This window comes from Dipodomys spectabilis, unplaced genomic scaffold (genome assembly GCF_019054845.1).
Source record: "Dipodomys spectabilis isolate Male_0828 unplaced genomic scaffold, ASM1905484v1 ptg000069l, whole genome shotgun sequence".
NCBI lineage: Eukaryota > Metazoa > Chordata > Mammalia > Rodentia > Heteromyidae > Dipodomys > Dipodomys spectabilis.
The window spans coordinates 16,755,367-16,782,937 of record NW_024870746.1 but is presented as its reverse complement, the minus strand read 5'-3'; the positions used below and the strand labels follow the sequence as shown (position 1 = coordinate 16,782,937).

At 36.8% G+C, this 27,571-nt stretch overlaps 1 protein-coding gene across 1 annotated transcript in view; it reads right to left on the bottom strand.

Moving 5' to 3' along the window:
- Positions 1-27,571, bottom strand: part of Ush2a (usherin) — a 635,341-nt gene that overhangs the window by 232,681 nt on the left and 375,089 nt on the right. The gene's annotated exons all lie outside the window — the stretch shown is intronic.

Genomic DNA, 27,571 nt, shown 5'->3' with positions numbered 1-27,571 from the left:
AATCTTCATTTCCATTTCCTGGAGTTATAAGTCCTAGTTTGGAGAGATCATATTGTTTTTTCTGGTACTGATCCAAATCTGTCCTGAATTCAACACAACTGCATGACATTTTCTATCAGGAAACTGTATTTTAATTGTCCTAGATGGCCTAATAAAAAATGAGTGAAACTAAAGCCCAATCTCCAGTCTAATTTAAAAAATACCTTTTAACAAGATGATTCTGAGTATTTAATTTTCCCAACAAGTACAGCCTGAATGTATAGCCAATCACATGAGCATTCGTTCTAAAGCTAGATGAAAACTCAAAAGCAAATTAAACAAAGACCATGTGGCTGTAAGAAAATTATGTAATGATGCTGAGCCTGTATTTTCCGATCTTTAAAGACAATAATTTTCCCCTCGAAAATAGTTGTGAAAAAGCAGAGGGCATCTAAATGTAATAATTTCTTTGGGGCAGTGGAAATTCTTAGCTGACAACTATATTGTTATTATTATTACTAATTACTCGAAGACTGGTCTGAACTTCCTTTAGAATAATTTTTATTATTATTGTAACATAATTAGTAAGGCATACTCTGACCATTCTAATCTAACTTCCCTCTTATTAGAACCATAGACCCATGAAACTACAGATGCGTACAGCCATTGGTGGAAGAGGAGCAGTTATAGAAATAATGAAAAAAGAAACATCAGGGTCCACTCTCAATTTTCTTTTAGGTTTCATCTCACGCAGTATGTGGATTTTATGTTCTCTACAGTTTAGGACAATTTGCCTGTGAACAGGGAGGCTAACAGACAGTCACTGGTGAGGAATGGAAGAATTAGATTACATGTTTCAACCATCTTCTCTAAGGGTTTTTGAGTTCATCAATAATTCATTCATTTCTTAATACACATTTATGGAGGCTCCATTCTGTCCTGACTAGGGTCCTTCATTTGGAGAGAAAAACAGACCTAATTAAAACAGATCCGAGCTCTGCCCCTGTGGAGCTTACACTGAAGAGGAAAGATATCTACCTGGGAGGGGAAAAATGCTAAGAGAAGAAAGAGTGAAAAGGAGTGTGTAATTTTAGTTATTAAATAATAATTTGGATGAGATTAAAAGGTTATAGGAGGGCCACGTAATTAGGTGACATTTGAGCAGAGCTAGCAATGGCATGAGGGGGCTGCCATGAGTTATGTCTAGAGGGAGAGCCCTCTAGCCAGAAAACAGGAAGAACAGAGGTAGGGAGGGAGGAGAGGGAAGTTCTTTGTGTATGCAGAACAGCAGAGAGATCAGTGTGATGGGGTAGATCAAGGAAGAAAGAGAGGGAAAGTGAAAGCACTCAGTGGGACTGGCAGGAAGTACAACGCTAGGACACTGAAAAGTCCTAGACACTGAAAGCCTTGTGCTCCATCCTAAGTGTGTCTGAGAGTCATTGCAGTGTTCTAGTACAGCAAATGACACAACAGGAACTAAAGAGGACAAGAAGGAAGAGTGGAGAAGGGATATCATCACTGCAATAATTCACACGTAAGGGTCTAGTGGCTTAGATTTGAGTAAAGAGGGATTGTAGTGAGATATGTTCCCTTGAGTTGGGGAAAAATGTTAACAGAGCATATGAAAATGCCATTGTTCTCAGCCCAGACGCTCAAGTGAATGGTACTACCATTCCTGAGAGGAGAAACATTTGGGGGAGAAATAACATATGGAGAGATCAAGAATTGTATTTTGGCTGCATTTTCATAGGAGTTATTTTGTATAGCAGCCTTGAGTGGAGATCTGGAGGAATAAGTTACATGCATAGTCTTGGGTAGAAGTTCTGGGCCCATGAAGATACGGTAGTTAAAGGTTAGAGATAAAAGGAATGAAGTAGAGGCTGAGGGAAGAGGACAGAGGGAAGAAATAAGAGGTCTGAAACCTGAGCCCCAAAACCCACCAAAACTTTAGGTGTAAATTAAGCTGAGAAGGAGTGGTCAGTGAAGTAGAAGAAAGCGAGAAGGTGGATGGGTACTGAGGTCAAAGAAGGAAAGCGTGTTTTAAAAAAAAGAAGGACCAATCAACTGCACAAATGTGAAGAGAATTTAGGGTAAAAAGGATCCTGGGAATTAGACTTGGCATTTGGCCATGCAGTCGTTTCATGACCTTGTCAAAAGCAGAGCAATGCAAAGGTGGACACAGCAGTTTGGTTGAAGGCAACTGAGAAGAGCATGAGGAGAAATGAGCAGATCTGGTGAGTGCAAACAATTCTTTTGAGGGAATTTTATTGGAAAGAGGAGTTAAAAATGGTACAGGTGCTATCGAAGCTCGTAGTACCAAAGCAGTTTCCTAAGACTAGTTCATTTATGCATGCTTATTGGAGATTTCTCCTATAAGCAATTGAGGGGGAGGCCAAGGTAGACAAGGCAAGAGCAATGGCCTGAGCAAAGTTCTTGTGTGGCGAGAGAGAAGCAAAACAGGGCACATGTGAATTGAATGCGGAGTCGAGGCTGCTGGCTGTTAAAGAGACCAGGGATACTATGTTGTTGATGTAAATACAAAGACTGAGATGCAGAGAAGTAGGTAGGCTTGGTGGTGGAACAAGAACGAAGTTCTCTGATGATGTCCATTTCTATAGTGAGTAAATTACAATGAAACACATCCACCCACTGGTAAACAGGAGGGTGAATGGGATGAGACAGGAAAACGTATGAAATATTCTCCCATCAAAAGCATCACGTGACAGAAAATGCAGCGCAATTGTTGTCAGGGTCTGCTACCGCATAACTTAACTCTGAATCTTGTTAGGTGTGGAGAACATATAATTCTCAAGTCTTTAAAAATGATATTATGGAGCCGGGCGCCGCTGTGGCTCATATCTGTAATTCTATCTACTGAGGAAGCTGAGATCTGAGGATCACAGTTCAAAGCCAGCCCAAGCAGGAAAGTCCCTGAGACTCTTATCTCCAATAAACCACCAGAAAACTGGAAGTGGCACTGTGGCTCAAGTGGTAGAGTGCTAGAGCTGAAGAGCCGAGGGACAGCACTCAGGCCCAGAGTTCAAGCCCCATGACCAAAAAAAAAAAAAAAAAAGATATTATTGTATCTATCAACACAAGTCATTTTGATAATACTGAGGGTTTAGGTTTTGTTTTTTATTTGCCAGTACTGGGGCTTAAACACAAGGCTTCACACTCTAAGTTGGCATTTTTATCAAGGCTCATGCTCCAAGACTTGAATCCACCTCCACTTCCAGCTTTTTTACTGGTTGATTAAAGATAAAATCTCTCATGTTTGTCTGCCCAGACTGGTTTTGAATCACAATCTTCCAATCTCAACCTCTGAGTAGCTAGGATTATAGGTGTGAACCACCAGTACCCGGGTTTAATGTTGATTTCATATCAACATATTTTCTTGGGTTCCTTGGTAACCTGTACAAACATATAAAAAAAGCACTATAAAAATAGGGGAAAAGTGAAAATTCATTTAATATATAAGATGAAATCATGTCTTTCATGTATTAACTTTCCTTTTTATTAACAAGTTTTTTATTGTGAAAATACTGTACAGAGGGGTTACAATTACATAAGCAAGATAATGAATACATTTCTTATCAAGCATTGTTGCCTCCTCCTTTGTTTCCCCTTAACCATCCCTGCCCTTCCCCGTGCGACTCCTCCCCTCCTGCTAAAGTTGTAAAGTTCGTTTTTCAACACAGCAACTTGTACATCTCATTGTTGTAATGGGTCCACCTGTATCCCTATTTAAACAATTTGTTTTTTCCCTTCCCCTCCCCAATTTATACCAACTTTCATCTTATTGTTCTAAAAAAGTAAAATGCCACTGATGATCTAATCTTTTAATGAATATTAGTCATCATCATGAAAACAATCGTAGTTGTTTTTATATGCATATAAAAACTGTTTCATATTGCTCCACTACTGAGATGGCATAGAGGAGCATCCAAAAGTGGGCTCTGTAAGAACATTCAACCATCACGTAAAAAAAAGCAATATGTTCATTAAAGTGGTCACAGTTGATTATTAAAAAATGCAAATTCTCCCCAAATTATTGTTTAAAAATCATCTATCTATAACTGCTCATTCTGTATGCTTTCAGTAAGGCTGAATTCTGGAAACCTTTCTTTCCCCTCTGTTTAACCCCTTTTATCCTAGCTCGACTCCTTAGAGGCTTCTTAGCACTGAAGCAATAACGGCTAGCCAGCCATAATTCCACCCCTGGTTTCTTAACAGAAGAGCCTTGTATCTATCAGCTTGATATATTGGCTCCAAGATGCCATGTTGCTCAAAAAGCTTCTCTCAAGTTTAATATGACCCTCTCGGGGCAAACGCTCCACAGACAAGCTCCTGAATCAACATATCTTGTCCAGTAAATACTAATTCTACATGGCAACTGGATAAAACAGCTACCCCATCTATAAATCCAAAGGAAGGGAGGTTATTTTTTTAATAAACTTTCAAACTCAAGCTCTATGGAAGGCAAAATTAATACAAAACATTAAGTAATAAATCGAGGCCAGACCTGGGCTAGGTAGCATAATGATTTTGAATATATAATTTGATTACAATTTTAAGTGATTATCCTTTTGGATGTTTTTCTATGTAAGATAAATTCCCACAAGGCAAACAAAATTATTTACATATGCTCCAAATCTTGTCCCATATAGATTTATAGAACTCTATGGGAGAGAGCTCCATAGCAAAAATAGAGACTTTCTCCCATCTAGCAGGTAACTACTAAGACAGTAAGAACCAAAGGAAGCTAGTTTTTAGGGAGAAAAAGAAATGCTTGTACTCCCCTTATATAAAGATTTCTTTCTCAGGACATCTTAACATCTTAGTAATACTGTAGGGTTTTTTTTGGTTTATATTTGCATGCATGTGCATTGCAAAACTGTGGAATACAATGCTGCATTAAGACGCTTCACCCCTCAAACCCACATTAATTGGTGCTAAGACTACTGCAGCAGGATCTTGTAGGGTGGCCAAAGGTAGAGTAGATAGAAAGAGGGGTAAGATTATCTTCTGCATATTTTATAGGTAAACATGGCTGACGTAACTGTAAAAGAACATGCTCATAGCATGACAGAGCTATGAGGCTTTGAAAGATTCAGAAGTTGGAAACATCCAAGCAGCTTTGCCACTGCCAGGAGGGCCAGGTGGGCTCTTTCAAAGAGTTCTTGCAGGTGAATCATGTTCTGAGCCTCATTCAGTACCTCAAGGCTTTCTTAACTCTTCCTGTGCTTATTCCAATCAGATGTAATACTTCTTGGTCCATTTGGATACTGACTACTCCTCAAATTACCCCCTTATTGCATTCCCAAGTAAGTTTCTCTGTTAACATAAAAGATACAATGGCCCTTTATCTATGTGAACCCTTACTACATTGCTGAATAAATTGGCACATATTGCATTGCATATTTCTCCATCATTTTCTGAAATAGCTTTCATAGGAGTAAGGATTTTAAATTCTAGTTTCCAGAATGGAAAATTAAAGTTCAGACACATGTACTGAGTCATTGAGTCATAAACAAATTAAAAACAGAAGGCAAGACTCGATTTCCAGTCATTCAACCATATGTCATTTTAAAAGATATTAATTATGAGGAATATACAGATGTGCTAACAAATGGACATTCAACCTTGAACACAAGGGTGCGCAAACACAGAGTGTTGAGTGGTAACAAGTATATTAAAGTAGATTGATTGTCCACAAAATACTCTCGTTAGGCCTAACTTTTTAAACACAAACTGTGTGCCAGATTCTTAATTATAATTATAATTTTTCCCTTGGAATTCTACTACAAAATTGTGGTGTTAGCTCCTTGTACTGTCAAAAAAGAAGCCAGAACTCAGAGAAGTTAAGTATTTTACCTGGAATTATGACTACTGATACAGTGAGAATTCATACTAGAATTGTTTAGTTCAAAGACATTGCTCTTAATTCTATGACATGAATGCATCTGTTATAAGAAGTGGTTTTGAATAACTACAAATGTATGAAATAAATGTACAATAAAATCATTTACGATATTAAATGGGTCTCAATAGGAATTCTTTTCAGACTAAAGCATATTCCTTTTTGAATATTTTTACTATATTTAAGGAATTGTACAAAGGAGTTGACATATGACAAAACGGTTTATGAATACAGTGTATATGAATCAATGTCACCCTTTTAACATTCTCACCCACCCCTCCAAACTCATTCCTTCCCTCACTTTTCTTTCTTTCTTTTTTTATGTTGTTTTTTTTTTTTTTAAATGCTGTACAGAGGGGTTACAGTTACATGGGCAAGGTAATGAGTACATTTCAGATTAAGCATTGTTGCCTCCTTTGTTTCCCCCTACCATCCCTTCTCTCCCACCTCCACTTCCCTGTCCCTCCCCGCCCCTCCCCCCCACAAGAAGTTGTAAAGTTGGTTTTCAACATAGTATTTTGTATATCTCATTGTTACAATGAGTCAATCTGTATCCTTATTTAAGCATTTTGTTTTCTCCCTTCCCCTCCCCAAATTAGAGAAGTGAAAATACAAGATGCAAGGCACTGACGTCAAATACAGTGAAAACAGGGGTTATAATGTGGGGGAGGAACATACAAAGAAACAAAAAAAATCACATGGTACATTATAAATACATTAGAAACAATAGCAAGAAAGAAAAAAGATTTGTGTCCCTATCTTGGGGTTCATTTTGCTTAACGTCATCTTATCTGGTCATATATACATAGCTTTTGACCTTTTCTGCTTGTCCTACACAGGTACTAGTTATTGCAAATAAGGGAAACAGTGGGACCTATGTTTCTTTGGACCTGGCTTGCTTCACTTAATATAATTTTTTCCAAGTCTTTCCATTTTCTTGATCCATTCATCTACTGAGGGGCATCTCAACCTCTCTAGCCTCAAAAGAAATGCAGATCAAAACAACATTGAGATTCTACCTCACCCCAGTTAGAATGGCTAGAATCAAGACCTCTAATAACAACAGATGCTGGAGGGGATGTGGCCAGAAGGGAACCCTACTCCATTGTTGGTGGGAGTGTAAACTTGTTCAACCACTTTGGAAAGCAGTATGGAGGTTCCTCAAAAGACTCCACATAGAGCTCCCCTATGACCCAGCAATCCCACTTTTGGGCATTTACCCAAATGATCACAAACAAGGCCAAACTAAAGCTACCAGCACAACTATGTTTATCGCAGCATTATTTACCATGGCTAACATATGGAACCAACTCACTTTTCTTAATTTTTAGGATATGCACTGGAATTTTGCCACTTAACAAACCTGTTTTTTTTATCTGTGCCATCCCTTCTTCGTTTTCACTCCCCTTTAACCCTCTACTTCCCTTAGTTTTCTAAATTCTGTGGCATATACAATAAATTCTTGATTACATTTTCTCCCCTCTCCTCCTTTATTCAGCTATTCCTCCCCTCCTCTGCCTCAGGCATCTCCCTTCTTGCAGTTCCCCATTTCCAGGTACTTAGTTGTTGGTCTTTGACTTAGTCTTTCTAAGAATTACACTATTTGAGCTCTCCATATATGATACATGATATATTATATATGATTTCACTGTATCATACTTTAATTAATTCATTTGTAATCACTTGCCTATAATGATAACAGCTTGGTAGAGGGACAAAAACAGGCCTGAGGATCAATGAATCAGAATAGAGGATCCAGAAATGAATCCACAGACCTATAGCCATCTAGTGTTTGATAAGGGAGTAAAAAAACAGAAGGGTGGAAGAAAGACAGCCTCTTCAGCAAATGATGCTGGTAAAATTGGATATCCACCCTGAAACTAGATCCTTATATATCTCCTTACACCAGCATCAATTCAAAATGGATAAAAGATCTCAGTGTAAGACTAGAAATCATGAAATTATCATAGGAAAGACTAGGGAAACACTATGGCTTCTAGGCACAGGTTGAAATGTTCTAGGTAAAGACCTAGAAACACAAGTCAAAGAAAACTTCATAAATGGGATTGCATCAAACTTAAAAGTTCCTGCATGGCAAAGGACATAGCTAACAAGCTAAATAGAAACACACAGAAACCCAGCTATATATCAGAAAATGTCCTAGTGTGCAGAATGTACAGAAAACTTAAAAAATTTAAGTCCTCCAAAAAAAAATCAACAACCCGATGAATAAATAGGCTAATGAGCTAAATCCTATTTTTTCCTAGTCTCAAGGCTTGAACTCTGGGCCTGGGCACTGTCCCTGAGCTTCTTTTGCTCAAGGCTAGCACTCTACCACTTGAGTCACATCATCATTTCCAGCTTTTTCTGTTTATACCGTGTTAAGGAATTGAACCCAGGGCTTCATGCATGCTAGGCAAGCACTCTACCACTAAGCTACATTCTAGCCCATCATATTCTTAAACAAGACTTCCTGGGCTTATTTCACAGCAGGGATTCTGTCTCCTTATCATTCCAGAAAGACCCTCAGCATACAACTACCAATGGGAATTTGCCAGTGTTCAGGAACTGGTCAAAATCCATTGAAATTTGCTTGGAAGCAATGTCAAATTAGCTCAGAAATACTACTATTCACTTCATTCATTCATCATCGATTTCTCTGTGTCCTTGCAAATAAGGGAAAACTGACATCAGAGGCCAGGTGTCTGAAGGCAAATGAAGCTGAATGATGACAATTCCATGTTATATGACATAAATGTATAATAACATAATTGCATATAGTCTCTATAGAATATGCATGGTATATTTTTAAGGCAGCAAATATTTTTAAAGGCATCTATTAAATGTCTGGCCTGTTATATGAACAGGAAACGTAGTAATGAACAACTAGAAAAGTTTTGTGAAGCCTAGCAAGGAGGAACACATGAGAAAAAATGAAATGGAGACAAAACTGTGAGGACAGTGAGGATGGTGATTGCAACAGGCTGAAGTAATGGGTGACTACTCAGTCACAGGAAACGTCAGTTCAGTGAGCTAACTATGTAAGTGCTCCAGAAAGAAAGGGAAATGCTGCAATATAGATATAACAAAATTTAATATAATTCCCCAATGTAATTTTAAAACATTGAAAATAAGACTCAGAAAATAAGGCTAAGAAACGACTTATGTAACTGTAACTCCTCTGAGCATCGCCTGTATAATAACAGTAAAAATGCACGAAAGGAACAACAAAAAAAGACTTTGCATAATAAAATCCATTTTTTAAAAAAAGACAGAAAACAAGTCTAACTAGTGATAAGAAAGAACCAGAACATTATTCCACAAAACGGAGACTAAGTTTAGCTATTGTCACTAAGTACTACACTTTCTCAGATTTTTGGGAGCCCAGGAAGGAAGGAAGGAAGGAAGGGAAGAAGGAAGGAAGGAAGGAAGGAAGGAAAGAGAAAGAAAGAAAGAGAAAGAGGGAAGGAAGGAAAGAAGGAAAGAAGGAAAGAAGGAAGGAAGATGGATGAGCTATAAACTTTTACTTTCTTTGTATGTGTCAGTTGGTCATGAAGCTTGAACTGGGCCTGGGCAATGTCTCTTAGTTATTTTGTTCAAAGCTACTGCTGTACCACATGAGCCACAGCTCTACTTCATGGCATTTTGGTGGCTAACTGGAAATAACTTCCCTTCCAGTGTGGCTTCAAACTGCAATCCTCAGATCTCAGTCTCTCAAGTAGCTAGAGTGGCTATGATTTTTTAAATTTATTTAGTTCTTCCAGGAAGTTTTCATTGCATGGACATGAGTGAGTTTATAATGTACCCCCAATACTAAACAAAATTATCTTAGAGTGTTTTTATTTTCTTTTATTCCATTTTTTGCAGTTATGGGATTTGAATGTATGGCCTCTCTTACACTTGCTAGGCAAACATTACAACACTGAGCCATAGATTCAGCTGTTAGTTTTTCTTAAATATATAGATGATAGTCAATCAATTACTTTATCTGATTTCTCAAAAGGACTACCTATAATCCTCTCACCAAATAAATAAAACTTTATATTTAAATCAACATTAATCACCTGACATTAGTTATGTCTCTTGATTCGATTTATATTTTTAACCTTTCAGCATTTATTTTTCTCTTTGATTCATCAGGCCACTTTGGTCCTGAGAGATCCCAGACTTGGTTTCAGTGGAAATTTAGAAAAAAAAAATACATGACAGGTGATACGGACCCAAGCTGAAGAATGGCCCTTTTCTAACACCCTCCCCAGTGTAGTAAGTATCTAGTACAAAACCTCTGTCTAGAAAGAGAGTAGGTGCTTAAAATGGAATTTTGTGAAAAACAAAACAAAACAAAATCATCACTTAATTCTTATCTCAGTGGCAAAATTAAATATTTTAGAGATTATTTCTTAATACATGAAGTTGGTAGAGCACTTGTCCTCTCTGACTTCTTTTGGGGGGGAGAGGGTGCTATATTTTTCAGAAAAATCCAGATATTCTCCAATATTTCACAAGAATGTGACTGTATCCATCAAAACCAATGCAAACATTTTCCCAAATAACATGAAACCCAATGGACAGATCTCTCACTTGGCTCAAGTAATTATTCTTTGTGAAATGAAAAATAGCCAATGCGTTCACCAAGAATGCTTTAATTAGAATGCAAAAGAAGTCAGGACATCCCTGGTTACAGCATATAATAGGAGTAATATAGAAAAAGGGGGCAGAGGTAGGTCAGGCCACTGGAATAAAAAGACACCACTGAATACTAATTACTATTGACCATCTTGAGTAAAAAAATCCACTTCACATCAGCAATTATAAGACCCAGGCAACATACGTCCACCTGCATCTGTCCTTGTGAGTTAAGATTAAAGAATGGCTTCTAATTTCTCTGTGAGACCATTTCAGTGACTGTGTTAACCAGTCAACATCAGACAGACTGAAGTTGTCCTCTGTTCATTTTGAAAGACCTCAGAGTTGTGAATGATGTAGCTAATTGTGTGTTGAGAAAAAAGAGCGATTTTGAATCTGGCTAGATAAATTATCTGTTCAACTAGGCTATAGAACTGTGTTAACTTTGTCAGACTAATTAGAAGCCCTGAAGTTGGTGGTCAGAATTCCCAGAAGAATTTTTCTTTTTGTTGTATCGCAAACTACCATCCAAATTTTGCTCTTTTTCCTTACATAAATTTCCGTGATTTACACTTAACTTAAGCCTTTGCTTTTGACATTTGAATTCTTCTTAGTATTCCTAAGAGAATATCTTACTATTACTGTGATTTTTGTATGCCATCATAGCCATCTAATTAGTATAAATTTAATTTTCTTTTGCTTGAGTATCTGGCTATTTGAATGCTCTTTCTTTAGCACATATCTTCATTTGGAAAAAATTCAAAATATGTACAACAAAATATTCATTGATTAATTTTATATTTAGTTCAAATATTTAGCTCATTCACTTTGGTTAAAAGAATTATCTGAAGAATTTATTCTTTGTGAAATTGAAGGTAGCTATGCTTAACAAAGTTAAATAGTTTTCACAATTACTAAATTCAAGCTAGTGTCAAAGCCATTTTTTAAGCCATTTTCTTTAGAATTAAAAGAGTGAGTTAATATAATCCCTTGTTGAATGTTTCTAACAAGAACACAAACAAAAGAGAGCCAATTTAGGTGGTAAAGAAATAAATTATTATATTTTAGACTTAGATTCTCTGTAAAATCATTACAATTTCTCTAAATTGCTATTTCTAAAGATTCTCTATAAAAATCATGCTATTTTAGGGTTGAACCAAGTATCTAGAAATTAAGTGATCTTTGAGTAATTCTTTCTTTAGCCACTTAATTGTTTTTGTTTTTGATTTCTGTAGCTTTTGTCATGTTTGTAAGTTTATCGGTTTTGGGGAGGGGGAGGGGAATCATAGAAATGGTAGGACAAACAGTGAACCAATTCAGCAGTGATACTCACTAGACACTATGTTGGAAATGAACTATACAACTTGGGGGAAAGGGAAGATGGGAGGGGAGAAAACACCACTGTTCAAATGGAAATGTACTCAACACCTGACTTACGTTACTGTAACCGGCCTGTATATCACTTTTACAATAAAATTTAAAAAATAATCAGAATGGATTGGTTATTTAAAACCATCATAACTACAGTATGGCATATAATATTCAAATTGAATACTATTACTCAAGTCATAACATTATCAGACGACATGCCATTACCTGAATGATATCTATGCTCTATTTTTCACCCATTGGTAATAATATCAGGTGTGTGTGGGTCTTTCAGAAGTGGTAAGGCAGAACTTTCATGTGAAATAGACAAGAACTCTGTAGCTTCTGCATGGTTGGAGTGGGAAGAGAGCTGTTTCTGAGGAAGCCAATTAGCACCAAGTCTGCTGGCACCTTGGTCTTAGATCCCGTCTCTAGATCTCCAAAGTATAAATTTCTGCTGTTAAAGAGCCATCAGTCTATGGTATTTTATTATAACAGGAAGAACAGAATAAGAAATTATCCTTTACCTCAGTTAGTGAATTTCACATATATAGTCTTCTATTAATGTAAACTTTCTTTGATTAAGAACATATATATGAGAGTAATACCAAGAAATGTTATCATTTTAGGATATTGAATAAATTAAGAATTCTTAAGAAAAATATTTATATTAATAATCCTTTAACTTGGGTAATGGACACATTAAAATAAGAAAAACATAGTAAACCATACACAACTTGTCCCGGAATCTAGTGTCTTGCGCCTATAATCCTAGCTACCTGCGAGGCTGAGGTTAAGGAACTGCACTTCAAGGTCAGCCCAGGCAGGAAAATTCACGAGACCCTCTTCTTAACAAAGAGCTGGAAATGAAGATTTTAACCAAATCTGATTTTAGCATCCATAAAAGTTAATGAGAAAAATGTACATCTATGGATGTACATCTAACACATAAACGAAGAAAGGCTAGCATGTGGGAATATTCATATAGATGTGTCTATGAATGGTATCTTTCCCCCCATATAGACTTTACTTTCATCTTCTCTCAGGAAAATTTGCAACTGTCTTTCTAAGCAAGTCCTGAGAAAAAGCAAAGAGTATAAAAAAAAGTTTCCCTGGCAATAAGCCTAGTATTGTAAGTAATTTCAGTTTAATCCTTCCTGAGAAAAAAATCTCTCAAATAACATATTTAAATCTTTTCCAAACAGGCTTCAGTCATTCACTACTTCTGTGGGATGACAGCATCCTTTATGTCTCTATCAGACATAGTAACAGAAATTACTGTATGTTTTATTAAAAACCTATTTGTGTCTGTCTCTTTTTCTTTAATCTAAAACCCTAATTTAGTTGTTGTTCCCTTAGGTACAAAGTACACAGTTCATAATTCATTTGATATAAAATGTCACTTTAGATTCTTGCCCTTCTTTGATAAAATGAAAAAAAAAAAAACCATGTACATTTCAATTTCCTCAATGCCAGAACTACCAGGAAGAACCCCCTGTTGTGCTTCTCAAAGACCTTCGTGTTAAATTAAACATCAAGATTCAGAAACTGTGGGGAGGAATATTTCTAAGACAGAGAGAACAAATACATTAGACAGAGGGAGACAGCAAATGCTTTTCTTACCAGTGAAGCATAACTCCCAAAGAGTGTCTTTGATCTTCAAATTAGTCCTCACTTATAATTTAGCATACCACCACTAGTCTGCTGTTTCCTTACATTTATTTTTCAAAGCAGGCAGTCGTTAAAATCACCAAGGAAATTTTTTTTTAAAGTTAGATGTCTATGGGTGAGTCTAACTTTCATTTTGATGGTGATGATTTATGGAAATTTTGTACTTAATATTATACTTTATCTTTTTTGAGCACCTACTTATGAGTCAAGTGTTCTCTGAGCACACACACACACACACACACACACACACACACATGCACACATTATCTTTTGCTCAAACTCATAAAGGAAGGTTCTATGATTACAAATGCCCCTTCTCAGATGAACAAATGAAGGCTTTGTTTTCAGGTTCACACTTTCCAGGCTCACACATTTGGTAAACGAACGTGGACTGCAACAACAGGAAGTGCATTCGTTGGATTCTACAGTGTGACGGACACTGTGGTTAAGTTATCCACTATGTACGACGTGTAATATATTCTTGCTAGATTTTACAGAATCAACTATATCTACAACATTCAAGCCTTTTTCTGTGGGCAGGTCCCCAAAATCATATTTGATAAGAATTTCTTCTGTCTGATGGACTGGAAAACACAGGTGGTCAATTCTGTGATCATTCCAGAAATTTCTTCCCATAGTTATACTATCAACAGTGTTGAATTCTAGAATAATTAGTTGGGAATGAATGTCCTTGCCAGACTATAGTTTTGTTTTGTTTTGTTTTTTAATGTAGTCAGGGAAAGTAGTTTTAATACAGGAAGAAAAAGATTCATTCATACATTCATTTCCATTCATTTTCACAAATACAGACATTTTTTTCCTGTTTCTTTTAAGGAAATGTTTGAAATTTTCCAAAGTCATACTGCACAACTCTGTCTCTTTACAAGAGTAGAAATTATATACAATCAGAAGTTCACCTCTATTCATTTCCTTTGAGACAGAGTATTAACAAAAGGTATTCAATTTCAATATTGTCCCACCGAGAGGACAACTCAGTAATTAACAATAATGACACCAGTGATACATATTAATATTCTGAGTAAATGTATTTCAACAAATTTTAATGATTTTTTTTTCCATCCAACATCTGCACAAATCATCTACAGTAGAAAAGCAGATATAAAACTCGAAATGTCCTATTGTGAGTCAAGAGAAGGAATGTATGTTGTAAACCCGAAAGTCATTCAAGTACTAAATGGCCAGAAAGAAAACATTATCTGAGACATTCTGAAGCTCTTCTTCTATGTAGTATAATACCAGGACTCTTTTAAGAATTCTCTTCCTGTAGTACATAAGTGAGCGCAAAGGAAATTGGTCCAAATGAAATAAGGACACTGGATCTAACCAGCACCATCTTGCCACTTGGTGGATGATAGAGTGTTGAGTTTAACAGGCACCATTTTGTCTTCCTGGTAGAGGCAGAGAAGTTCTACCCTCAGGTAATGGGCATGCCTGAGTTCCTAGAGGAAGGGGCAGGGACTTGGAGGATAGGATACTGGACCTGTCAGTCCTGTGCTTTGAACTCTCGAGAGACTCTTGAGTTTCCTGTGTCTCTGCCTGGTGACGCTGTCCCTGTTTAGGCCTGGATCCGCTCAGACACCATTATGCCATGTCTCATGTGCTGAGTCTTATGTCTCCTGGCTCTCCTCTGGTCAACATGGCATCCCACTTCAGCTCTCCACTGGGGTTGATCTGGTTTGTTGGTATTGTTTTTCTGCTCTTTCTTTCCTCTCCTGCTCTCATGGCTCAGTTTTCTGACAGTGTTAGGTGTATTCTAGGGGCCTCAAGTCTTTGTGACAGGAGTCCACCTGCAGACACCAGCGTTCCAATAAAGACTCGTGATTCAACCTCTTAAATTGGGGTACCTCCATATCTTTCTGATTGAATTCCCATACAACATAACCACTCAGTGTCAAGGAAGTACCACACTAGAAAAGGATGGATTGAACTGCTTGCTGTCTATGCAGGCTACACCATATTGCTTCTACTTAATACTTCTTTATGAGGCTGTTCAAGTATATTTATTTTTATTATAAAGATACTGTACGAAGGGGTTACAGTTACATGAGTAAGGTAATGAGTACTTTTCCTATGGAACATTGTTACCCTCTCCTTTGTTTTTCCTCTACCATCCCTTTCCTCTCCACTTCCCAAATTCCTCCCTCTCCCCAAGTTGTAAAGATCATTTTCAACATAGTGTCTTGTACATCTCATTGTTACAATTGTTCAAGTATATTTAGGTAACTTTTTTTTCTCTCTCTCTCATTAGATTTGAAAGGAAGAGCATGGATACTGTAGCTGATTAAGGAAAGTACTCTAGTACCTTTGTAACAGATTTTCAACACTCAGAGTCTGGAAATTAGATTTGACACAATTGGCAAGCCACTTCTTAGATTTTGTTGACCAATAAGGACTAGAAATATACACTACCTCTGCTAAAACAGGCCAGCTGGAAAGCACGCCAAATGCAATGTAGAATTTCAGAACTAGGCTCCTGAAGTCGTTTTCTAGGTTTAAATATGGTTTCTAAGTTTGACTACTACATGATCTTAATGTGCTAGTTTGCAAGCCATGTATAACCAAGGTAATAACCACACTTTTCTCATAGAGTTTGTTAGAATTAAAGGAGTTGGATTATGACTAACATATATTATATGCATATGAAAATGTCACAGTGGAACTCATTATTTCAATCAGTTAACAAATGCTAATTTTTAAAAGGAGAAAATAACATCGCTATATACTGAATGTTATTTTGGTTAAAGAAAAGTCTACATTAAAAAGATCTTTTCCATCAAATGAAGGATTACATCACCTTAATTATTCTCTTGGCAACTGATGACTCTATCAATCTACTCTGTGGACTTGTGTTTGTGAAATTCCTAGAAGGAAAAATAAAATTACCTCAGCTCTGAGATCTAACAGCCAGAAAACCTTGGATTTCAGGATAAAGATATAAAGGACTTGATGAAACACATTTCAAAACCCCACAGAGGAGGTGTAGCCACAAGACGCTCATTAAAGACAACTCCCTGAGGGAAGAGGCTCGGGCTTTGGTTCATGGAGTTCTTTACAACAGATGTTCTGTGAAGAAATCAGGGAGCAGCAGAAATGTTCTTGACAGCCTCCTTCCAGGAGGGCTGATGAGTGTTCCTCAGTGCATCACACATCAGGCCTGTTGCTTTCTGGTGCCACAGGTAGGGCTCGGAATCTGGTCCTGACCCATTCAGGAAGACTGGGAAACATGACACCTTCCTCATACTTGGACAGGTCTAGGAACCTTTGATAGAGCTTCTATATTTAATGATCTATGGGCCTTATTTACTCACTTTCCCTCATGCATTCTATATCCTAATTGGAAGTGTAGAGTCAAGATCCTATAATATGATCATATGATATTTTTGCTCTGAGGGCTTATTGTTTGTTGCACTGAGGATTGAACTCTACAGTCTTCTACCTGTTAGGCAAACCATTTAGCTCCTAAGCCATACACTCAGTCCTTTTTACGTGTTTACTGAGAGCTTCAGTTGGGGCCTTGTATTTCTACTTGAGTTGGTCTTAGACCATAATCTTCTTACCTCTGCCTTCTGAAACTGCATGTGTGTACCTCCATGCTTAGCTTGTTTTAGAGATACGGTCTAACTTTACCTAGCGTAGCTTCTACCCATGCTCCTTCTAATTCTGTCTCCCAATAGCTGGAATTATAAGTACCACCACCCACAGCCAACCTTTGAGGGCATTTTAAAGACATGCTTCAAAGTTGTCATCTATCCAAATGGCTCTGTTGGAGAGTAGGGGCCAACAATTAATATCTAGATCACTTAGCCTCAATGTCAGAATTTCTGATCCTGTATGTGGAGGGTAGGAGCTCAAGCATCTATATTTGGTATAAGTTCTCAGGTAATCATGATGCTTCAGATCTGGGATCCCTCTGTGAAAATTATTGACCTGGTTTGAGTCTGCTGTGTAGTGAGGAGAAATATGTATTAGTCAAATAAATTGCTTACGTCAAACCAAATAATTAGTGCGAAAGTTACTGGCAAAAGTTTGGGTAGGTAATGGGACCTGAAACAAAAGAGAAATTCCTCAGAAGATTGTCAATTAAAGTGTCCTAAGGAACCCCTTCAGAAAATACTTCATAATTTTAACCCATTATTTCATTTCACATTAGGTTTGCTCCCTTGAGTTTTCATGTAGGGAGAGACTCTGTTGACCGCCATGGTTCGAAATGATTTTTAAGCAGGCATGAACTCCCTGACTCCATTGATTTCCATTTCCCTCAGCCATCTTGTCGTTTAAACACTTGTTTTCATGTGGTGAAAATGCCAAAATCATAGAAGCGTAAATAACAAAAAGGTTCCACTGGCTTTCGCAAGAGAAAAATCTAGAGAAAGAGTTGGGTTGGGGCCTCAATGGATTGAAGAGAGAAAATGGTATCAGCAGAATTTTGTCTCTCTCCTCTCAGGTCTCCTCTGCTTCCGCCCATGACAGCTGCGCTTTCAGATTTGGCGGGGAGGGGCTGCAGGAAGTGGCTGGCATTAGATGCATTAGATGCAGGTTCAAATGCAGGACATGATATATGCTCTCTGCATTGTACTGCTTGACTGCTTTTCATTGGCTCAGATTGAAATATTTATCATTCCTGAAACAAACAAACAAACAAGCGAGCAAACACAGAGGCACAAGGTCTGATTGTGGAATAGCACAGGATGCTAAGAGGAAAACTGGAACCCTCTAACCAAGAGACGTGAGGGCATGTAAGGTTCAAAAATGGCACAAATGTCCTATTACTCTCTTGGGATTTGATACAGTCATTCCTCCTTTGATGAGAGTGTTATTTAAGAACCTGGGAGGTATCTGGACTCACACACAGTATGAAACTTTATCTCTACTCTTTCTATATCTAGGACACATCTATGACAGTTTGATTTATAAATTAACAACAAACCACCATCCTTCATCACAGTTTCACAGATAGTAGACTCATTATTATAGAGACCTGAGAAATCAGCATTATGATCCTTTTTTAAATATTAAGCTTAGAATTCCACCTTTTCACCAAAAAGAAGCACTCGATAGCATCTCCTGGGCACATCTGAGTGCTAGATCACTGATCTTGCACTTTGCAGCCATTCTTAAGGAAAACTGACCACCACAGGTGCTGTGGTACTGTAACGGTACCTCTGATGACTGAGAGGGTTTATAAGTGAACAGTAAGTGTGTATAGACTCTGCTGGACAAAATGACAAGGGTAGGTGATAGTATGAGACTTCAGCATGCAATTAAAAATTCATGAGTTGTTTATTTCTGGAAATTTCCATTGAATATCTTCAGATCAGAGTTGACCATGAATAAACGGAAAGGTACCACCTGATTAGAGGAGCAATTGTAGTGAGCATTATTAATTACCTAACGTGTGCCTAGAGTTATTAAGGTAAATAGTGAGAAGGAGAGCAAAACCAGCTATGATTGCCTCTTCTCCCACTGTTCATCCATTTACTCTTTCACTTGTATTTATATTCTAGTAGATAAGACACAATATAGACACGCTAAGCCAGGAATGGAAGCCCACACACATTCCAATGTGATCACTGAAGTGTGGGGAAAAGGACTGGCTTCATAAACTATGAATTAGATAATACATACTTGACAGAGTATGTACTTTGCACTCTCATTTTTTTCATAGGTTCCACAGCTACCTGCCCACCAAAGTTTTGCTTGTTCCAATTAATTAATAATAAGAATACTGTAGTGGTTACAATGGATATGCCCATGGGTGTCACAATCTGCTTTTCATGAAGTTTTCACGAGACTCTAGGTGTTCTTTATCCACTTGCAGGAGGACAACAGGGGATTTCCTCATGCTGCTAATTTTAAAAAATGATTGGCAATATACCTTGAAGTATCTAAGCTATATTAAGGATTGTTATGATTTTTAATGAGTGTTTATACAGGTAGGTAAAATGCTTGTAGATTTTATTTAAGTCAAGTATTCATCTGTTGCTGCTCAAATAAAAAAAAGAGAAAAAGAAAAGAATAAGGTATTATTTTTAAGAAATAATGCAAAAATTTCTTTAGGGCACTCTAAGAATTCAAATAAAACTTCAAGTTGCTTTCAAACTGCAGATCCAGTCAGATAGATCGGAGGGTTTTTTTTTTTTTTTAAAATAACTTTAAAGTAATAGATAAATCTTTCTTCTGAGATTAAAAAAGCCAGAAAAGAGAATTATACTTCTTATTCTTTTAAAAATATGATTTAAAAAGTATCAGTGAAGCTCAAAGAACAATACTGCCTTCCTGTCTTTGCTGGTAAAGTAGTAAAAAAAAAAAAAAGGGATTTTAATTTAATTTTTTTTATTCTCTTAGTCTTTTCTTGCCCCAGGATGTTCTAAAGATAGCATTGAATTGCAGGTATGTGTGTGTGTGTGTGTGTGTGTGTGTGTGTGTGTGTGTCTGAGTAAGCCACAGGAGAGTATGCAAATGAGCAAGGCTGGCAGCCTTTGCTGGAGGCTGGTTGAGTCCATGGTAAGCACACTTCAAAAGTTCCCTTCCGTCTTCTCGATGGCTTAGAAGTTAGTCCCTTTCTAAAGTGTGTGGTTTTTTTTTTTTTTTAGAAGCAGGAAGTTCACTGTCAAGATGATGAATAAGAAAAGCAAAGCAAACTTTAGAAATTATAAAATAGATATCTATTGCTCTTTTTGGTTCATGATGTTCATGCACCTACATACACAGAGCAGGATAAATATCAATTCCACAAAGGTAAAGGTAAAAATGAAATCCATGAAAGACTCTGAGAACATGTTTAAAACAGTCATAACTGCTGGGGCTCTATCCTCATATTGGCAGTGTGTGTCACACTAAATGGATTTGCCAGTGCTTTCAAAAGTCACTAGTTTATTAACAATTTAAATACTTTTTATTTGTTGAATCCACCTACTTGATTATCTCCAATGGGTTGACTTTTTTCCAAGGGAAAAATAGCAGCACATTTGGAAGATATACACAGAAGTAAAACATTATGCACAACGATTCTAAAGATTCATAGGAACTGGGTGTAATATAAATTGCATAGCTTTTAATATACCAAAGGTGAAGATGAACCATCTGTTTCAGTGGCTGATGGTGGTTGTTTTAAAGAATATTGTTCCACAGTATCCTATATCACTATGCTGGCTTTTACATTATAAAAAGCTGTTAATCTCATCTTCCTTCTACCCTCTGAATAAAGTCATATACCATCTTAGCCCATTGTTTATTTCAATTTCAAACATAAAGTTATATTCCTTTATTTCCATTCCTTTATACTCTTGCAATTTTTTAGATATACCATGCTGAAGTGTTTACTTACATCTTGCTGATTAAATCAAAGAAGACCCAGAGCAGATGAACCAACCACACAAAACATGTGGTGGGCTCTAGATTTGCAAAGGGTAAGAACAATCCGGTTGTAGAGAAGGACTAAATTGATTTGTAGAAAGAGCCTTTGCTATTCAGATACAGGTTAGCAGAAAGGGAGACAATAAGAGAATGTTGGACTGCATAGCTTGCACATGGCAGCTGATAAACCAAAACCTGACTGTCAAGGAAATGGGAGCAGAGGGCTACAGAAGAATATATAAGTCAAAAGGATCAAGGAATGAGGAAATACGGATGGGACAGCAAATCTTTAGCATCAGAACCCAAAAGGAAACAGACAGGAGACACTCCAATCACAAAGCCACTCAATGCTCAATATTGAGCCCAAGACCAAGCTCTGTCAAGAGGAAGATGGCACAACATGCCAGAGATAGGCTAAAGTTCTGATCCCAGGTAGCACACCTGTGCTATGTGTTCTGTTCTCGGCCACATTTCTGTCTTTTTTATTAAGTAAACTTTTCTATCATCCTTACTGACTTTCACATCTTCTCTTGTCAAAGGCAAAGACTGAGGATGAGTCACTGCCCTAATCTTTCTGGTAATATATTTGATGCATTGCATGGGAAGCTAGGGATTAAGTACATCTTTTTCTGATTTGGATTTGTTACATGATTATGATTTTACTAAGCAGAGACTTCAAAAGTTATAGAAGTAGTTTCTAGCACTCAGCACAGAGGAAGAAGAAAGGTGTGCCCAGGAGAGCACAAGTGTGTGTCTACACTTCATTCTTTTCACTAGATGCCTGGTTTGTGAGTCCAGAACTCAACATTGTGAGATGATTGTGAAGCCAAGCCTCTCCAGGTGGCCCAGGTGCTATCGGCAGTCCATTCCTCTGAGGTCCTAGAAGTATTGCTAAATTTCAAAAGAGCAAAGTGGGCTGGCAATGTGGTTCAGTGGTAGAGTGCTTACCTTGCATTCCTGAAGCCCTGGGTTCGATTCCTCAGTCCCACATAAACAGAAAAAGCTGGATGTGGTGCTGTGGCTCAAGTGGTAGAGTGTTAATCTTGAGCGAAAAGAAGCTCAGAGACAATGCCCAGGCCTTGAGTTCAAGTCCCAAGACTAGTAAAAAAAAATCAAATAAATTAAACCTTTCTCTTTTGAGAGGGAGAAGGGGGGAGAGAGGGGATAAAGAGGGAGAGAGATACTCTGTCTTTTAAAAATGGAAGAAGAAAGGGAAATTCACTTGAGGATGTCACAGATTTGGGTCCAATCAACTAACGGGACACAGTCAGAGAAATATCTATCTTTCTGTCTGTCTGTCTTTCAAGGCAGAGTGGTACAATACTGAGCCTAAGAGAAATTAATAGCACTGTCTTGCCCTCTAATGGAGACAGAGATTAGGGGCTGGATCTTACTGCCCTCTTCAACTCCTTTACTTAAATACTAGACACTTGGTTCACTAGTGATTTTTAACTGATTTTCCAGTTAAGTAAAGATTTCCTATTTCTTTGATAATGTATAGAGATGGAGAGTTAATGACTTTTCCATTCAAGGACAGCATTCTATATCCACCAGTAGAATTACACACGGAGGAAAAGTTAGCTTTATTTTCCAAAAAAATTTTATGTTATTCGTGCTTCGCACTGTAATTTTGTAACCTAATTAAATTTCACTTAAAGTGATGAAAATAATAGAAACTTGTTTCCACAAAAATTAATGGCTTTGTAAAACTTAAAAATTATGACTTAATAAAAAATGCTGTCAAAATAGTGTGAGAAAAATAATGAAGTTGGTGGGGACATTATAAAAACCTAGAAAGATTCTGTAATTAGGTGCTTCCTTAATGATCTTTATTTTTTTTATTCTCCTTTTAAGGAACTTTGAAAGTGGGAGTAATCAACTATATATTAGAGGTGTGATTATTTTTTTTGTAGTAAGGATGCTAGACTTAAAGATAACAAGATACCACCATAAAGCACAACTTGGCCTTATAATATTTTTAAGTTGAAAATGGTGGTTAAAGCAATTAATTAAACACATACACACACAGGTGGATTTATGTTATTTGTATCTATACTGTAAAGGCAATCATGGTAGGACCAAGATAAAGTAATTTTAAGTTGAATTCAAGTCAGAAAAATGATTATCTAAGTAAAAGATATGAGGACACAAGAAAATTCTCAAGAATAGTTCCTAAGTTGTAACTATCACAAAATATTCTAGTTATTTCTGTATTTGCCAGTTATTCTGAACTAGTCAGTAGGCCTACAAAAATAAACAAACAAAATAGTTCTTATCCTTACAGCTTGTAATTATAAGTAGAAATCTGAATAGCCAAGCTCTGCTTATGAGAATTAACTAAATTTAATTTTGAAACTCACTCACATATAAAAAGTACTCATAACATTCCTTCAAGTATCAAATTATAAACATTGTAAACAAGATTATATTGATACAAATTTCTTTATGTTTATACTGAGATAAAATGTCAATATTAATTTTCCTATTAGGAAAGATTTTGACATATTTCCTTCAAGTAAAAATTCAGTAAACTCTTCCTCCCTCCCTCCTTTCCTCCCCCTTCTTTCCTTCCTTCCTTCCTTCCTTCCTTCCTTCCTTCCTTCCTTCCTTCCTTCCTTCCTTCCTTCCTTCCTTCCTTCCTTCCTTCCTTCCTTTCTGTCTTTCTGTCTTTCTTTCTTTTCTTTCTTTCTCTGCTGGTTATGGGACTTTTAAGGCTTGAACTCAGGGGCTGGGACTTGTCCTTGAGCTCTTTTGCTCAAGGCTAGTGTTCTGCCCCTGTAGTCACAGCTTCACTTCCATCTTTTTGTTTTGTGTGAGTGCTTAATTGGAGATAGTCTCATGGAGTTTCCTTCCTGTACTGACTTCAAGCATAAATCCTCAGATCTCAGCTTATGGAGTAGCTAGGATTGCAGGAGTGGGCTACCAGCACCCAACTCCATTATTATTTTTTTATTTTTGATGATATTGTTCCTCTGTTGGAAACTCATTGCTAAGCCTGGAAGTAGTGAGAAGTGGGTGAAGAGGTAGGGCCTGGGGGAAGTAATTGTGTTATCAAAGACTTTGATTTTAGAAGGGATTCATTTAGTTCTGGGTAACCCTAGTTTGTTGGCCAGAGAAGAGGTTGTACTAGAAGCAACAATGGCCCCTCCCCCTTCTCAGGCTTCCTGTTTGGCTATGTGATCTCTCTCTCATTTTCATGCCAAGATGCCATCTACTTTGACATAGCAGCAACACCCTCACAAGGCCTAAGCAGATGTCAACGCTGTTTCCTAGGGTCTAAGAATAGATTATTTTATTTATAAAATATCCAGCCTTAGGGATTTTGTTAAGACCACAGAAGATGGACCAAACCAGTAGGAAAATACAACAAAGCATTTAACAAGCACGAAATATTTATCAACCTAAGACACTGTGCTAAACACCTTAAATAGATTGTTATTAAATTCTCCAGACAATTTGGTAGACTAGAATTGTCATTGAGCCTTTGTTCTGTGCGAACAGTCAGATTTAGTTATACTTGTGGATTCCAGCACACTGTCTCAGTTAGTGAGTAAAAGAGGGTAATTTAAATCCATGCTTCAAGGACTCATATGTCCGTTATTTATATAACTGTCACTAAGTTCTAATTCCGACTAGATTTCACTCCCTTTCAATGTCTAAGGTAGTAAAGTTACAGGGATAGAAGAGAGTCAAAAACATCATTTAAGACAAACCATTCACATTCCATTTCCCCTTTCCATTTTCCATGTTCTAAGAAAAGAGTTTTGAAAATACAGAGATTCCTTAAGGCTAGTATTTCTTATGAAGCTTGCAAACTAACAATTCTCATCCATTTAAAGATAGAAATCACAAATCATTTACTGTCAGAGAAGAGATGGATTGTTGACAAACTAGGCTAGCTCTGAGTTCTTTCCACTGTTACATTAAAGAAGTTTAGAAAAAGATAAATAGAAGAAAATGATTCCTTTTGGAAATAAGTATAAAACTTTCATAAAATATCTGTTTCTAGCTCGTCAGTATAGAATTTGTCACTAATCATTTTAAACTATGCCCTTTTATGCTGCTTCTGTCTCTTTTCCCTTTCTGAGTAGTTCTTTGATGTAACAAAGACAGTTTCAGACAAGATTTCAGTTCATCTGGAAAAAAAAAGGTTTAAGTCTGGAGGCAAAATGCAGTGTATTTAAAATTTATATACTCTATAATGCCTTTGTTCTGAACTTGAAGATCTTGCAAAACTTCTAAGCTTCCTTGCCTGCCTCCTCTAAGCTCATTTGTTCTTTTCTTTGCTTATTATCATGCAAGTATAACTTGAAATTGTGGATCCATCATTTAACTACATGCAGAGTCATGACTGACCCTTTCTGATCAACTGCCAATCCATACAGGTTTGACTGATAAAAGAGCCAATTAGATTTAAGTAAATTAAGGGACAGCACCAATGTCAACCACTTATTAAACCGAATGCTGAATTCCATGCATACCAAACAGTAATGCACTGAGTCCCATTAAGCGTTGAAATCCTAACCCCATTAGTAACTCCAGACCTTAAAGGGGTAAAGGCCATAGGAAAGTTTCATATTTATGGATTAACATTTGGATTCCGTTTTTATTTTTTTAATTCTTTTCCTAGAACTCTTGAACCCGCACCATAATGCTATTCAAGAGCTCAGACAAAATATATTCTTCATTTCTAAGGGTATCTTAGCGCTAACTATGAGCATTGTTATTATACATAAGTAAAAATGTAATGATCATAAACATACACTGAGTGAGGGAAGAAAGTACTGTTACTGCAAATAAAAGATGCTCTTTATGTCCTTTAAATCTCAACAGTGAGTGTTGGAAATAAAAAGTGTATGCTATTTGGGATTTGCCACTATCATTCTATAAGTTAAGTTAGCATTAGCATATCTCACTTAGTTTAATTCCTATGTTAATATAACGAGTTTATGATATGCTTTAATTAATTAATTAATTAAATTTTTTGTGTGCCAGTACAGGGGCTTTGAAACAGGACTTGGGTTCTATCCCTTAGCTTTGTTGCTCAAGACTGTTACTCTACCACTTGAGCCACAGTTCTACTTCTGGCTTTTTGCTAATTAATTACAGACAAGAGTCTCTGGGAATTTCCTGATCGGAATAACTTTGAATTGCAATTCTCAGATCTTAGCCTCTTTAGAGGCAGGGTGACAGGCATGAACTGCTGGCATTTGGCCTCACCAAATGTTTTACATAAATTGTTTTCTCTTCAGAAGAAAAGATAGCTACTAGTAAAGGAGACATTTCGTAGCCATACCACGAAAAGATGAAGTATCGTGGGAAGATTCTTCATACCATTTTCCCTAACTTCTCCTTTCCTGTGTTCATCTGAGACAAAGCAACTGTTGTAGAGGAGAAAATAAAATCAAAGAGTATAAGTTAAGAAAACTTGAGTACATGTCTCTACTCTAAACCTCTCATCCTCCTGATAGTCTGGACTGCAATTTATTTATAGGTCCATAGCACTCCTACAACGTACAGAGAAGGTGACAGTTTGTGAGGTTGATTTTAGTAGAGGGTTGCTCAGGCAGAGATGAAGCCTGAACAGGACTAAGTTCTGATAAGCTTATGGTATAGAACTGGTAATTAAGCTATGTTGACTGATTTATTCATTCACTAACTATTCATTCTGTGACTAGCATGTGTCAGGCTTAGTCTAGGCACTGAAGATAAAGATATGAATAAGATACCATTTTTGTTGTGTAGGATCTAAGAAGCAGAGATTGTGATGGTCAAATTAATTTCAATGCATTGTACCTTGGGATACAAAGTACAATGTTTGATGAGAGATGACTTGGCAAGTAGAGTGATTTCTAAGTTGAAATCTAAAAGCAAAGTTGTACTTGGCCAGGTCAAACGAGTTTAAAGAGAGCTTTTGACACACATTTGATAGTAAACTTTGGAAAAAGAATATATATGTATATATAATTTTTTTTGCCCAAACCTTCTAGTGTTATGTTTTTAATCTGAAAAGAAAACATGGCTAAAGGTGTTATTACACATCTTGTAGTATCTAGCATCAAAAGAAAAATAAAAAGGAACTCAACATTGACATGTCAAAAACATCTAACACTGAAATCAGGAAATGGCAATAATGATAACAATGCAAATCTAATGGAATAGTAAATAGCACATAGAACCATCTCTCTCCATAACTGGTTCACTTTTGTGTACTGGTTCATTTATTATTCATTTCAGTATGAAACTCAGTTCACTGGCCAAAGGCATGGAAGATTTCTTTAATAACTCTCAGTTCTAATTTAATTCTACTTAAACACACATATTCTAGTGAATGCCACATGCTTTTCAGCATGATTTTTATGTGTAAATCAGGATAATATGTTTTCAGTTCATTAAGTAAAAGGAAGCATGAACTAAAACCTATTTAATCAATGAGGTATCACCTTTAAACTGCCACAAGGTCATAAAAAAGATAATTTCAAAGCTATAAGATTCCTAATTGTAATCAACAACAATCCAATGATAAAAAAAAGTATGTCCTAATGGCTGTAATAAAGTTGAGAAAATCTCTGTCTTAAAAACATTGGCTTCTTATTTGGGTAAAAAGCTTTCTCCCAAAGTCTAGATTTC